This window comes from Lynx canadensis, chromosome B4, assembly GCF_007474595.2.
Source record: "Lynx canadensis isolate LIC74 chromosome B4, mLynCan4.pri.v2, whole genome shotgun sequence".
Taxonomy (NCBI): domain Eukaryota; kingdom Metazoa; phylum Chordata; class Mammalia; order Carnivora; family Felidae; genus Lynx; species Lynx canadensis.
Window position 1 is genome coordinate 82,438,145 of NC_044309.1, and position 12,700 is coordinate 82,450,844.

The window sequence follows — 12,700 nt, forward strand, 5'->3', positions numbered from 1 at the left end:
AATTGAGAGCAAGGCAGTGGTTCGTCCGCAAAAGCCTTGCGGATTCTTTAGTGCCTTGACACCCTGCGGCAGCCTTGCGTACAGACGTTGAGGGCGGGAAAGCCGAGGTTTGGCGATTTGCGAAGCTCCCGGAGGACGCGGCGGCTTCCGAACCATGGAATTCTCGGAGAGAGAGGAGAGCGGTACCTCTCTGCACTCAGATAAGAGTGAGCCCTTTTCAAGAGGCCACCTAGTGACCTTCAACATTCCAAGGCCGGAACCGGCCACGGTAACCCGCCGCGTAGACCGGCACGGAGGTCCAATGAACGCGTGGTCTCCGGCACGCGGTATTGGTGAGTGAGGAGTCAGATGGCCGGAAAATACCCTGACCAGAAACAGCCCCTGCGCACTTTAGGGAGTTCCTGAGGTGGTGAAAAGGTCACCCTGGTGGTTATTAGATTGCTTACGTTCACGTGCTATCTCTACCAATTATTTGGTGGCTGTATAGGGCTTGCCTGTTCTCGATAGAGCCTTTATACATTTTATAAGCCGTTAAGTGCTCCCAAAATTTTAGTTATTTGAACTACCACACCCTGTATTCCTCACGTAAAAGAAGTGATATAGAAAAGTAGTGGTTTTTTTTTTCTAAAGATTTTATTTTTGAGTAATCCCTGCATTCAACATGGAGCTCGAACTTAAAGCCCCAAGATCAAGATTCACACGCTCCACAGACTGAGCCGACCAGGCGCCCCTAGGAGACGAATTTTGAAAGCTAAACACATTCAGGAATTTTATAATTTGCAATTAGGAAAACACTCGTCTGTATCTTCACAGTGCCTAACATAGTATCTATATTGAGTAGAAACTCATGTAAATATTAGGTATTATCTAATGCTTGTGGTGTGCCAGCTATTTTATATAGTCCATCTCTCCCTCTTACCAGAGACCTACAAAGTAGTTACTATTAGTCCCATTTTGAAGATGAGGAAACTAAGACTCGGAAATAGGGCTTCTTTGAATAAGGTAACCCAGTTGTTATCTAATACCAGAGCTAAGAATCGGACTCAAATCTCTGACTACAAGGCTTTCTCCATCAATGCAGCTCTTCCCAAAATTAACTGTTGACTCAGATTATCCCAGGAAATGACACCATCTAAAGGAAGCATTTTATGTGGAAGCATTATGATACAGTACTGGGAGTTGTCTAAGGTTGGCTGTATCACAAACCAGCACCTTTTTTTTTTTTTAAGATTTTTAATTTTTTTGTTTGTTTTTTAAGTAATCTCTACTCCCAATGTGGGGGTTCGATCTTACAACCCCGAGATCAAAAGTTGCACACTCTACCGTCACTTTACAGTTTTGGATTAGCGTGAACATCAGGGGTAACTGTGGGAGAAAAAATATCAAAACCATATTCTGGTGTGTTTTGTGGAAAGGCAGTTCTCCTTTGCGTTGGTTAGGGCTGGAGGATTTATTTGGTTTGAAACCAGATAGAGTGACTTTTGTTTTTGTTTTTCCCTCCTGCAGTCATTCCCTATCTGCCCTATCTCACCTATTCAGACTCTCTCTCTAATTGAGGAACCCAGGCTTCCCCTGGGCTGCCTCCTGCATGGCTTCGCCCATGACTTTAAGAAAGTTCTAGTAGTATAAACTAGAGCTAACGTTAGTTTTTCCAAATGTAACAGGCTAATCTTATCCTTGTTTGACTCAGGAATGTTATTTCTTTGAAGCTTTTTAAGCCGTGGAGAGACAGGTACCATATGTTAGGGATTTCTAAACATTACCTAGAAGTCATTTGCTTCCTTTTATTTCCTACCCCTGCTTTTATGAATTAGCCTTAATTATAATCAGTGAGTGATGAGTTCCCCACTCTCTTTCTTTCCAGTTGTCTCTGATAATAGGAACTGGTCGGTCAGTGAAAATCTGCCTGTAGAAGGGGAGGTTCTTTGCTTGGAGAACTAGCCCCTAGCTGCCCTTTGACTTTTGTAGTGACTCTTCTTCCACTACAATATTGCTGCCTTTGTATGAGGAAGGAGCATGAACGAGTGACTTGGGAGGCTCACAGTTTTGTGTAAAGTATAAAATATTCAAGAAGAACAAGCTTGTCGTCCCAGGTAATTAAAGCTTGGCAGTATCCAATCCTTTTTTGTTTCAAATTTGAAAAGGACCCATCTAGTTAAATCTGTGCAAAAGTATTAGACAACTGTGACATGGCCAGCTAGAAATGAGTTTTTAATAAGTTAAAGAAATCTCTGTCATGTCTAATAGTAGGTTTTTAGGTCAGCCCTGGATGTGCCAGAGTTTTGTGGTATATGAGGGAGGATTGGTCTTAATGATTTTGAAACCTAAATCAGAAAAGCCAAATCCTCTGGGACAAAATTGGAAACTTGATGTTTAAGGAATGTTTATTATGATTTAGAGATTCTCATTTGTTCTCTTTAGATTGTAGCTAGAATGTTGATTAGTGCAAGTGACAGATTATTTCACCTTAAGTTTTTTTTTCATTAATTTTTGTTCTGCTAATGTTACTATTAGTGCACATGCCTTCCTGCCTTAGTTTCTCCATTTGTAAAAGATAATCTTGTATAATTATATAAGTACTAGGAGCTCTGACATAGTCATCTTCCATTCATTCAGTGAGTATTTATTCATTGGCCTGTGGTGTGCCAGGCCTGGATCTAGGGAATCCAGAAATTAAGCAAAAACAACACCAGTTTCTGACTATTGGAAGAAATGAGAACGGAGTGTTTAAAATTAAGAAAAATGCCGAGACGAGAGATGTAGAAGGAAGTATAAACAAGAGACCCCTGGGGCCCCTGGGTGGCTCAGTTGGTTAAGTGTCCAACTTTGGCTGAGGTCATGATCTCATGGTTTGTGAGTTCAAGCCCCGCATCGAATTTTCTGCTGTAAGTGTGGAGCTTGCTTGGGATCCTCTGCCCGCCCCCCTCTCTCTCCCTCCCTCCCTCACTCTCTCTCAAAAATAAATAAACATTAGGGGCGCCTGGGTGGCGCAGTCGGTTAAGCGTCCGACTTCAGCCAGGTCACGATCTCGCGGTCCGTGAGTTCGAGCCCCGCGTCAGGCTCTGGGCTGATGGCTCAGAGCCTGGAGCCTGTTTCCGATTCTGTGTCTCCCTCTCTCTCTGCCCCTCCCTTGCTTTCTCTCTGTCTCTCTCTCTCACTCTCTCAAAAATAAATAAATATTAAAAAAAAATAATAAATAAATAAACATTAAAAAAAGGGGTGAGGCACCTAAACCAGGGTCAGGTAAAAGGTAGCTGAGATAAAGGGGAAGGAACCTCAAGAAATGTTGGGTGATGGGAGCCAACTCTTAAAGGATGAGAAGTGTTTCCCTGGATGGAGATGAGGAAAAAGGTATTCTAGACAGAGCTCTTCCATAACATAGCATGAGAGGAACATTTGAGGGACTCTAGGTCAGTTGGTTGGAGTGGAAGTTTGGTTGGGTGTGAGAATGTGTGGATCAGTGAAGCTGAGTATATAGGTGGGGTCTCATCATAAACAGTATGTATGTATGTACGTATTTGAGTAGGCTCCATGCCCAGCATGGGGCTTGAAGGATCTCCTTCTCTATTGACTGAGCCAGCCAGGCACCCCTGCATTATGAAGAGTTAAACACTATGATAAGAATATTTACATCCCAAAGGCAATTCCTTGTCAACCTTCTTCTTTTTTAATTTAATTTAATTTTTTAATTTACATCCATGTTAGCATATAGTGCAACAATGATTTCAGGAGTAGATCCCATAATGCCCCATCCCCCCTCCCACAACCCCTCCAGTAACCCTCTGTTTGTTCTCCATATTTAAGTCTCTTACGTTTTGTCCCCCTCCCTGTTTTTATATTATTTTTGCTTCCCTTCCTATGTGTTCATCTGTTCTGTGTCTTAAAGTCCTCATATGAGTGAAATCATATATTTGTCTTTCTCTAATTTCGCTTGCACAATACCCTTCAGTTCCATCCACGTAGTTGCAGATGGCAAGATTTCATTCTTTTTGATTGCCGAGTAATACTCCATTGTGTATATATACCACATCTTCTTTATCAATTCACCCATCAATGGACATTTGGGCTCTTTCCATACTTTGGCTATTGTTGATAGTGCTGCTATAAACATTGGGGTGCATATGCCCCTTCGAAATAGCATACCTGTATCCCTTGGATAAATACCTAGTAGTGCAATTGCTGGGTCGTAGGGTAGTTCTATTTTTAGTTTTTTGAGGAACCTCCATACTGTTTTCCAGAGTGGCTGCACCAGTTTGCATTCCCACCAGCAGTGTAAAAGAGATCCTCTTTCTCTGCGTCTTCGCCAACATCTGATTTTGCCTGAGTTGTGAATGTTAGCCATTCTGACAAGTGTAAGGTGGTATCTCATTGTGGTTTTGATTTGTATTTCCTGATGATGAGTGAAGTTGAACATTTTTTCATGTGTTGGTTGGCCATCTGGATGTCGTCTTTGGAGAAGTGCCTATTCATGTCTTTTGCCCATTTCTTCACTGGATTATTTGTTTTTTGGGTGTTGAGTTTGATAAGTTGTTTATAGATTTTGGATACTAACCCTTTATCTGATATGTCGTTCGCAAATATCTTCTCCCATTCCATTGCTTGCCTTTTAATTTTGCTGATTGTTTCCTTCGCCGTGCAGAAGCTTTTTATTTTGATGGGGTCACAATAACTCATTTTTGCTTTTGTTTCCTTTGCCTCTGGAGATGTGTTGAGTAAGAAGTTGCTGTGGCCAAGGTCAAAGAGGTTTTTGCCTGCTTTCTCCTCTAGGATTTTGATGGCTTCCTGTCTTACATTTAGGTCTTTCATCCATTTTGAGTTTATTTTGTGTATGGTGTAAGAAAGTGGTCTAGTTTCAATCTTCTGCATGTCGCTGTCCAGTTTTCCTAGCACCACTTGCTGAAGAGACTGTCTTTATTCCATTGGATATTCTTTCCTGCTTTGTCAAAGATTAGTTGGCCATACGTTTGTGGGTCCATTTCTGGCTTCTCTCTTCAGTTCCATTGATCTGAGTGTCTATTTTTGTGCCAGTACCATACTGTCTCGATGATTACAGCTTTGTAATACAGCTTGAAGTCCATTGTCAATCTTCTTTCAAAGATTCTCTACTTCACTTGAACTCGCCACCCTACTGCTTCACAAAGAAATCCTCAATTTCCTGCCATTACACTTATATTCTGTGTTTATCCCTCCAGATACTATTGAAGAGGAATCCTTCCATCATTCTTGGTTAATCTCTCCACTTACTTTGCGGTATTTTTCGAATTATTTCTCTGTAATGAGTCTATCTTTCACCATTTGAATATGCTCAAGTCTTTCCATCTGCAGAAACAGTCACTGAGTATGTTTTGACTCTGTGTTTAATTAAAATATATTTCAGTTAAGCAGCTTTATGCAATTCAGATTTTCCATCAGTATTACTCTTTTTTTTATTCTTTTTTTAAAAATTGAGGGGTACCTGGGTGGCTCAGTTGATTAAGCACTGACTTTGGCTCAGGTCATGCTCTCACGGTCAGTGAGTTTAACCCCCGAGTTGGGCTTTGTGCTGACAGGGCAGAGCCTGGAGCCTGCTTCGGATTTTGTATCTCCCACTCTCTCTGCCCCTCCCCTACTGGAGCTCTTTTTCTTACCTGTTTTCATTCCGCCAAGTTTTTTGAAGAGCCATTACACTTAACCACTTATCATCACTTCTCATTCTGTCTGTGATAGTGGTGAACTAAGCTGCTGCCACTGTTGTGTTACTTTGAGTTCATGGGCTTAAGGGATTCATTGGCTTTGAAAGTTTAAATAATATTATTAATCAAGGCCACTAGATCAGTTAATGTATTTAAATATTGCTAAGTCTTCATTAGTAAGCACATGTATTTGAATAGGATTTAGATTCTGGCTAGAGTAGCACTATGGTACTGGTACACATGTTTTAACTTGATTTTATCGACTAGACCTTCACAGAGTGAATGAAATTTTGTATAAATTCAGATGTATCTATGATCTATCCAAATGTGCTTTTCTAATTCCTATTTAGTTTTGCAGTTACAAAACTAAATTTTGTAGGACTGAAAAAGTACAGACATGAGTATGTAAAAAAAAATCACAATATATCATCATACTGGTCAAATTTATAATGCCCAATATACATTTTCTCTATTTTGCCAAATCTCTCCTGTAAATTGGTTTCTCTGGTGGCCACATGAATAGATTATAGCAAGTCTGAATCATTATAATGTGTTAAGAGAATGTAGATTTTGCCGGGGTACCTAAAAAAGATTTTAGTGCTAATTTGAAAGAATTTGAAACAGCAAAAAGAAAAAACCTTTTGCGTGTGGTTATTGTTGATAGCATTTTAATACTTTTTTTTAAGCTAAAAAACATGAAAAGTGTTTTCAGAATCTTGTGTTATCATAGAGTAAACAAAACCATTCTGTAAAAAACTAATTTTAACCACATTCTTCTACTTGAACACTCTATAAACCTTAATTTCTCAAGATTTTACATAATTTGAACATTTTTATACATCACCCACTTTTGCCTGTCAATTTGCTAAAGGCTACTGTTCTAACCTTCTGATCTTTGGGAAATTTTTAGAGAAAACAATTTTATTTTTTACTTTTTTCAAGTTCTTATTTAAATTCCAGTTAGTTAGCATAGAGTGTAATATTAGTTTCAAGTATAGAATTTAGTGATTGACCACTTACATACAACACCCACTGCTCATCTCAACAGGTGCACTTCTTAATACCCATCACCCACTTAACCCATCTCCCTGCCTAAATCCCCTAGATAAAACAATTTTAGATTATCAGGTAATATGTACAGTAAGAAATTTTCAAGGTTAAGTATATTTACTTATATGCATTTACTATTCCAGTTTAACTTAGATGAAAAAAATCACAGTAAAAAGTACAGAAAGTGCCAAATAAATTTATGATTTATGAAAATGGTTAATATAATTGCTGTTTTGTGAGAATTGCTAAGTACAGAAATTGGAAAAAAGTAATATGTACATATTTCTGTGATAGTTATTGACAGTACTGGCACTTGATTTGAAATTTTTTTTTTTTTTCATGTTTATTTTTGGGAAAGAGAGAACATGTGCACTCAAGTGGGGGACTTGCAGGGAGAGGGAAACAATCCCTATGCTGCCCCACCGGGTGGGGCTTGAACACACCCACTGTGAGCTCCTTTCCTGAGCTTAGTCAGTCGTGATCAAGAGTCAGACACTTAACCAACTGAGCCACTCAGTGTCCCTAAATTTTTTATTAAGTATTAGTTTTGTGCAATTCTCATTCACATATTTATAGTAGAATTAAAATGATTTAAAACTAGGGAAGTGTGTAGGATCACAATGTTTAACAGAATTATTTTTATAATTTTATTTTATTTTTCAACGTTTATTTATTTTTGTGACAGAGAGAGACAGAGCATGAACGGGGGAGGGGCAGAGAGAGAGGGAGACATAGAATCGGAAACAGGCTCCAGGCTCTGAGCCATCAGCCCAGAGCCTGACGCGGGGCTCGAACTCGCGGACCGCGAGATCGTGACCTGGCTGAAGTCGGACGCTTAACCGACTGCGCCACCCAGGCGCCCCTATAATTTTATTTTAAAAGTTTATTTATTTTGAGAGAGAGAGTGGGGGGGAGGAGCAGAGAGAAGGGCTAAGAGAAAATTGGCTCAGGTCATGATCTCACAGTTGGTGAGTTCCATCCCCTAGTCAGGCTCTGCACTGCCAGCATGGAGCTGGACGTTTAAGTTTATTTACTTATTTTGAGAGAGAGAAAGCGTGAGTGGGGTTGGGGCGGAGAGAGGAGGAGGGGGGGGGAGAGAGAGAGAGAGAGAGAGAGAGAGAGAGAGAGAGAGAGAGAGAGAGAGAGAGAGAGAGAGAATCCTAAGTAGGCTCCACACTGTCAGCACAGAGCCTGACGCCTGACGTAGGGCTTGAACTTACCAACTGTGAGATCATGACCTGAGCCGAAATCAAGAGTCAGATGCTTAATGAACTGAGCCACCGAGGCACCCCAGAATTTCTTTTATTGAGCATAGAAACTCAAGCAGGGGAAAAACACAGGTCATAAAAGTGACCAATTAAAATTCATTGCTAGGACTATTTTCTTTTGCATATTTATTTATTCATCTGAATTTTGGTTCAAAATTCAGAAGGTACAGGGACGCCTGGCTGGCTCAGTCAGTGAAGCATGTGACTCTTGATCTCAGGGTTATGGGTTTGAGCTCCACATTGGGTGTAGAGATTACTTAAAAATAAAATCTTAAAAAAAAAAAAAATCCACATGGGGCACTTGGGTGGCTCAGTCGGTTAAGCGTCTGACTTCAGCTCAGGTCATGATCTCACAGTTCATGGTTTGAGCCCTGCATCGGGCTGTGTACTGACAGCTCAGAGTCTGGAGCCTGCTGTGTGTGTGTGTGTGTGTGTGTGTGTGTGTGTGTGTGTGTGTGTGTGTGTGTGTCTTTGCCCCTCCCCCACTCATGCTCTGTCTTTCTGTCTCTCAAGAATGAATAAACGTCAAAAAAATTTTTTTGGGGGTGCCTGGGTGGCTCAGTCGGTTAAGCGGCCGACTTTGGCTCAGGTCATGATCTCACCGTCCGTGAGTTCGAGCCCCGCGTCGGGCTCTGTGCTGACAGCTCAGAGCCTGGAGCCTGTTTCGGATTCTGTGTCTCCCTCTCTCTGACCCTCCCCCGTTCATGCTCTCTCTCTGTCTCAAAAATAAATAAACGTTAAAAAAAAATTTTTTTTTAATTAAAAAAGATTAAAAAAAATTTTTTTTAACCCACAAAATTTAGAGGGTACAAAAGGGCATATAGTGTAGTCACCCTCTTGTCTGTTCCTAGCTACCTACTTTATCCAGAAGCAAACATTGTTATCAGTTGTCGGTATATCTTTCCTGTATATATTTTATCCAAATGTAAGCAATTATATATTTTTCTCTTTTACACAAATGGTACCATACTATAAGCACTATTTTGTATTTTTCCTCTAAGAATTTTTTTTACTCTAGGGGCGCCTGGGTGGCTCAGTTGGTTGAGTGTCTGACTCTTGATCTCAGCTCAGGTCTTGATCTCAGGGTTGCAAGTTCAAGCCCTGCGTTGGGCTCTGCGCTGGGTGTGAAGCCTACTTAAAAAAAAAAAAAAAAAATTTTTTTAATTTTTTTACTATACATCTTGGAGAACCTTCCAAATCACTACTTAATGTTCTTCCTTTTATGGCTATGTAGTAGTCGATTGTCTGGTTTTATTGTTATTTTAAATGTCCCCTATTGGTGAGTATTTGTATTATTTTACATTTTTTTGTCATTATTAGAGTGACCATATTTCCTGGTTTGCTTGGTGCAGTCTCACCTGTGCCAGTTGTCCTAACTTAAATATTAATAGTGCCCTCTTTCTTTTATAAAAGTGTCCCAATTTGGACAATATGTTTTATGGTTACCCTAGCTATTACATTGCTGCAGGGAATAATATTAAAAATCTTGTCATTTTGTAGGTTTACAAATATAACTGTAGGATAAATTCCTAGAATTAGAATTGCTGAGTCAAAAGGTATATACATTTGTAATTTTGATAGATGTTGCCAAATTGTTTCTTTATCATTCATACCATTTTAGTCTCCAGTAGCATAGGAGAGCAGTAGGAGAGCACTTGTTTTCTGCCATCATCTCAGGTGATTATCACTTTTTTAAATGTTTGCCATTGCAATAAGTATAAAATAATTTCTTTTTTAAATTAATTAATTTCTTTATTTTGTAATTTATTTCCAAGTTAGCATATAGTGCAACAATGATTTCAGGAGTAGCTTCCTGAATGCCCCTTACCCATTTAGGCTATCCCCCCTCAACAACCCCTCCAGCAACTTTCTGTTTGTTCTCTATATGTAAGAGTCTCTTATGTTTTGTCCCCCTCCGTTTTTGTATTATTTTTGCTTACCTTCCCTTATGTTCATCTGTCTTGTATCGTAAATTCCTTGAGTGAAGTCGTATGATATTTGTCTTTCTCTAACTGTGCTTAACATAATACCCTTTCAGTGCCATCTACGTAGTTGCAAATGGCAAGATTTCATTCTTTTTGATTGCCAAGTAAATATAATTTCTAAGTGTTTGCTTTTATTTTACCTTTTTTTTTAAAAGGTTTTTTTTTTAGTTTTGAGAGAGAGAGCTGGAAGAGGGGGAGAGAGAATCTTTTTTTTTTTTTTTAGATTATTTTATGTTATTTTGTAGAGAGAAAAGAATCTTAAGTAGGCTCTACGCTCAGCACAGAGCCCAGTACAAGTCTTGATCCCATGACCCTGGGATCATGACCTGAACTGAAACCAAGAGTTGGACACTCAACTGACTGAGCCACCCAGGTGCCCCTATAGGAGCTCTTCATATATTTTGGAAATTAGCTTTCTATGAAATGAGTTACATACATTTCCTCCCCCCCTTCCTGGTTTATCATTTGACTTTTGGTTTTCCTTTTGTGGTTTTTGCCAGGTAGGAATTTTTTATCTTTATATAGTCAGATTTTTTAATTTGTATTTTCTTTTGAGAGAGACAGAGTATGGGCAGGGGAGAGGGACAGAGTGGGGGAAATGCGAGAGAGAGAAAGAGAGAGAGAGAGAGAAAGAGAGGAAGAAAGAATCTCAAGCAGGCTTCATGCTCAGTGTGGAGCCTGATGCCCGGCTTGATCCCATGACCCTGAGATCGTGATCTGAGCCAAAATCAGGAGTCTGACACTCAACCGACTGAGCCACCCAGTCGCCCCTAGATTACTTAACAAAATCTTAAAAAGAACCCAATCTAGACAGAGTTTACTGGGGGACACCTGGCTGCCTCATTTGGTGGAGCACGTGACTCTTGATCTCAGGGTTGAGTTCAAGCCCCACATTGGGTATACAGATTATTTAAAAATTTATAAAAGGGGGGGCACCAAGGTGGCTCAGTCAGTTAAGTGTCCAGCTCTTGATTTCAGCTCAGGTCATGATACCAGGGATTGAGCTCTGTTTTGGGGCTCCATGCTGGGTATGGAGCCTGCTTGGGATTCTGTCTCTCAAAAAAAAAAAAAAAGTTGTTCAATAAGATTGTTAGATAAAAGATCAGTATCCAAAATTTAGTACTGTTCCTATACTGAAGTAATAATTATGGCTATTTATTTACTTATTTTTTTTAATGTTTATTTTTGAGACAGAAAGGGTACGTGTGGGAGGGGAAGAAGGAGAGGGGGACAGAGGATCTGAAGCAGGCTCTGTGCTGACAACAGGGAGCCCAACCTGGGGCTTGAACCCATGAACTGTGAGATCATGACCTGAGCCAAAGTCAGTCGCCTAACTGACTGAACCACCCAGGCGCCCCTATGCCTATTCTTCAGAAGCTACATTTATGATAGCATTACAAGCTGAAAAGTACATGTGAATAAATGTAGGATGTACAAGAATATTATAGAGAATTTTTTTTAAGTTTATTTATGTAGAGAGAGAGTGAGCATTTGGGAGGGGCAGAGAGAGAGAGAATCCCAAGCAGGCTCTGCACTGTCAGTGTAGAGCCCTACATAGGGGTTAAATTCATGAACCGTGAGATCATGACCTGAGCCGAAATCAAGAGGTGGTCACTTAACTGACTGAGGCACTCAGGCACCCTAAGAAATTATTAAATGGAAAGGCATGTCACATATTGCAAACTCTAGTCTGGCTCCCATGATCCTTGCCTCTGACATTCCTGCCTTTGTTTAAGTTCCTCCTCTTGAGTATAAATGGGACCTGTGACTTCCAGCTCACAAATAGAATATGGCAGAGATAAACTGCCTTATTGGCTTTCAAGAAGCAAGCAGTCATGTTATGAGCTGTCCTCAGGGGAAGGCCACATGGCAAGAAACTGAAGGTAGCTCCCAGCGAACACTCAGCAAGAAACTTAGGCCTTCAGTCCAACAGCCTGCAAGGAACTGAATGCTTCTAAAAATCAAGTCAGAGAAGTTGATCCTTCCAAACGTGTGCCTCATGTTAGAGCTGAGCCTTGGACAACACTTTGATTGCAGCCTAGCTAAGCCATGGCCAGACATCTGACCTATAGAAATTGTGAGATAATAAATATATGTTGTTTTGTACCCCTAAATTGGCAGTAATACTATTATACAGCAATAGATAATTAATACACCGTGTTCAGTGGAGGAAAACTCCAGAGTAATTGATAAATTCAATACAGTTCCAATCAAAATCTCAACAGGATTTTGCATAGAATTTATAAGAAATCTAAAAATTATTTTTAAATCTAAAATTTTTATGAAAGATAAAACAGTTTTTATAAAACTGTGTGGCAGGGGCACCTGGGTGGCTCAGTCCGGCTCATGATATGGTTCGTGAGATCCAGTGCACACATTCTCTAGCTCGCGTGTGCACGCTCTCTCTCTCTAAACAAACTAACAACTGTGTGGTAAAGATGTGATTTACTTTTTAAGAAACCACCAATCCATTTTTCCAAGTGGCTGTACCATTTTACTTTTTCACCAGCAATGTATGAGGGTTCTAGTTTCTCTACATTCTCACCAATATTTGCGTGTGTGCACGCTCTCTAATTATTATAACCATTCTAGTAGGTATCTCTTTGTGGTTTTAATTTGCATTTCCCTAATGCCTAATAATTCTCAGCACCTTTTCATGTGCTTATTAGTCATGGATGTGAAGTGTCTCTTCAAGTGTTTTGCCCATTTTTTTTTTTTTTAATTT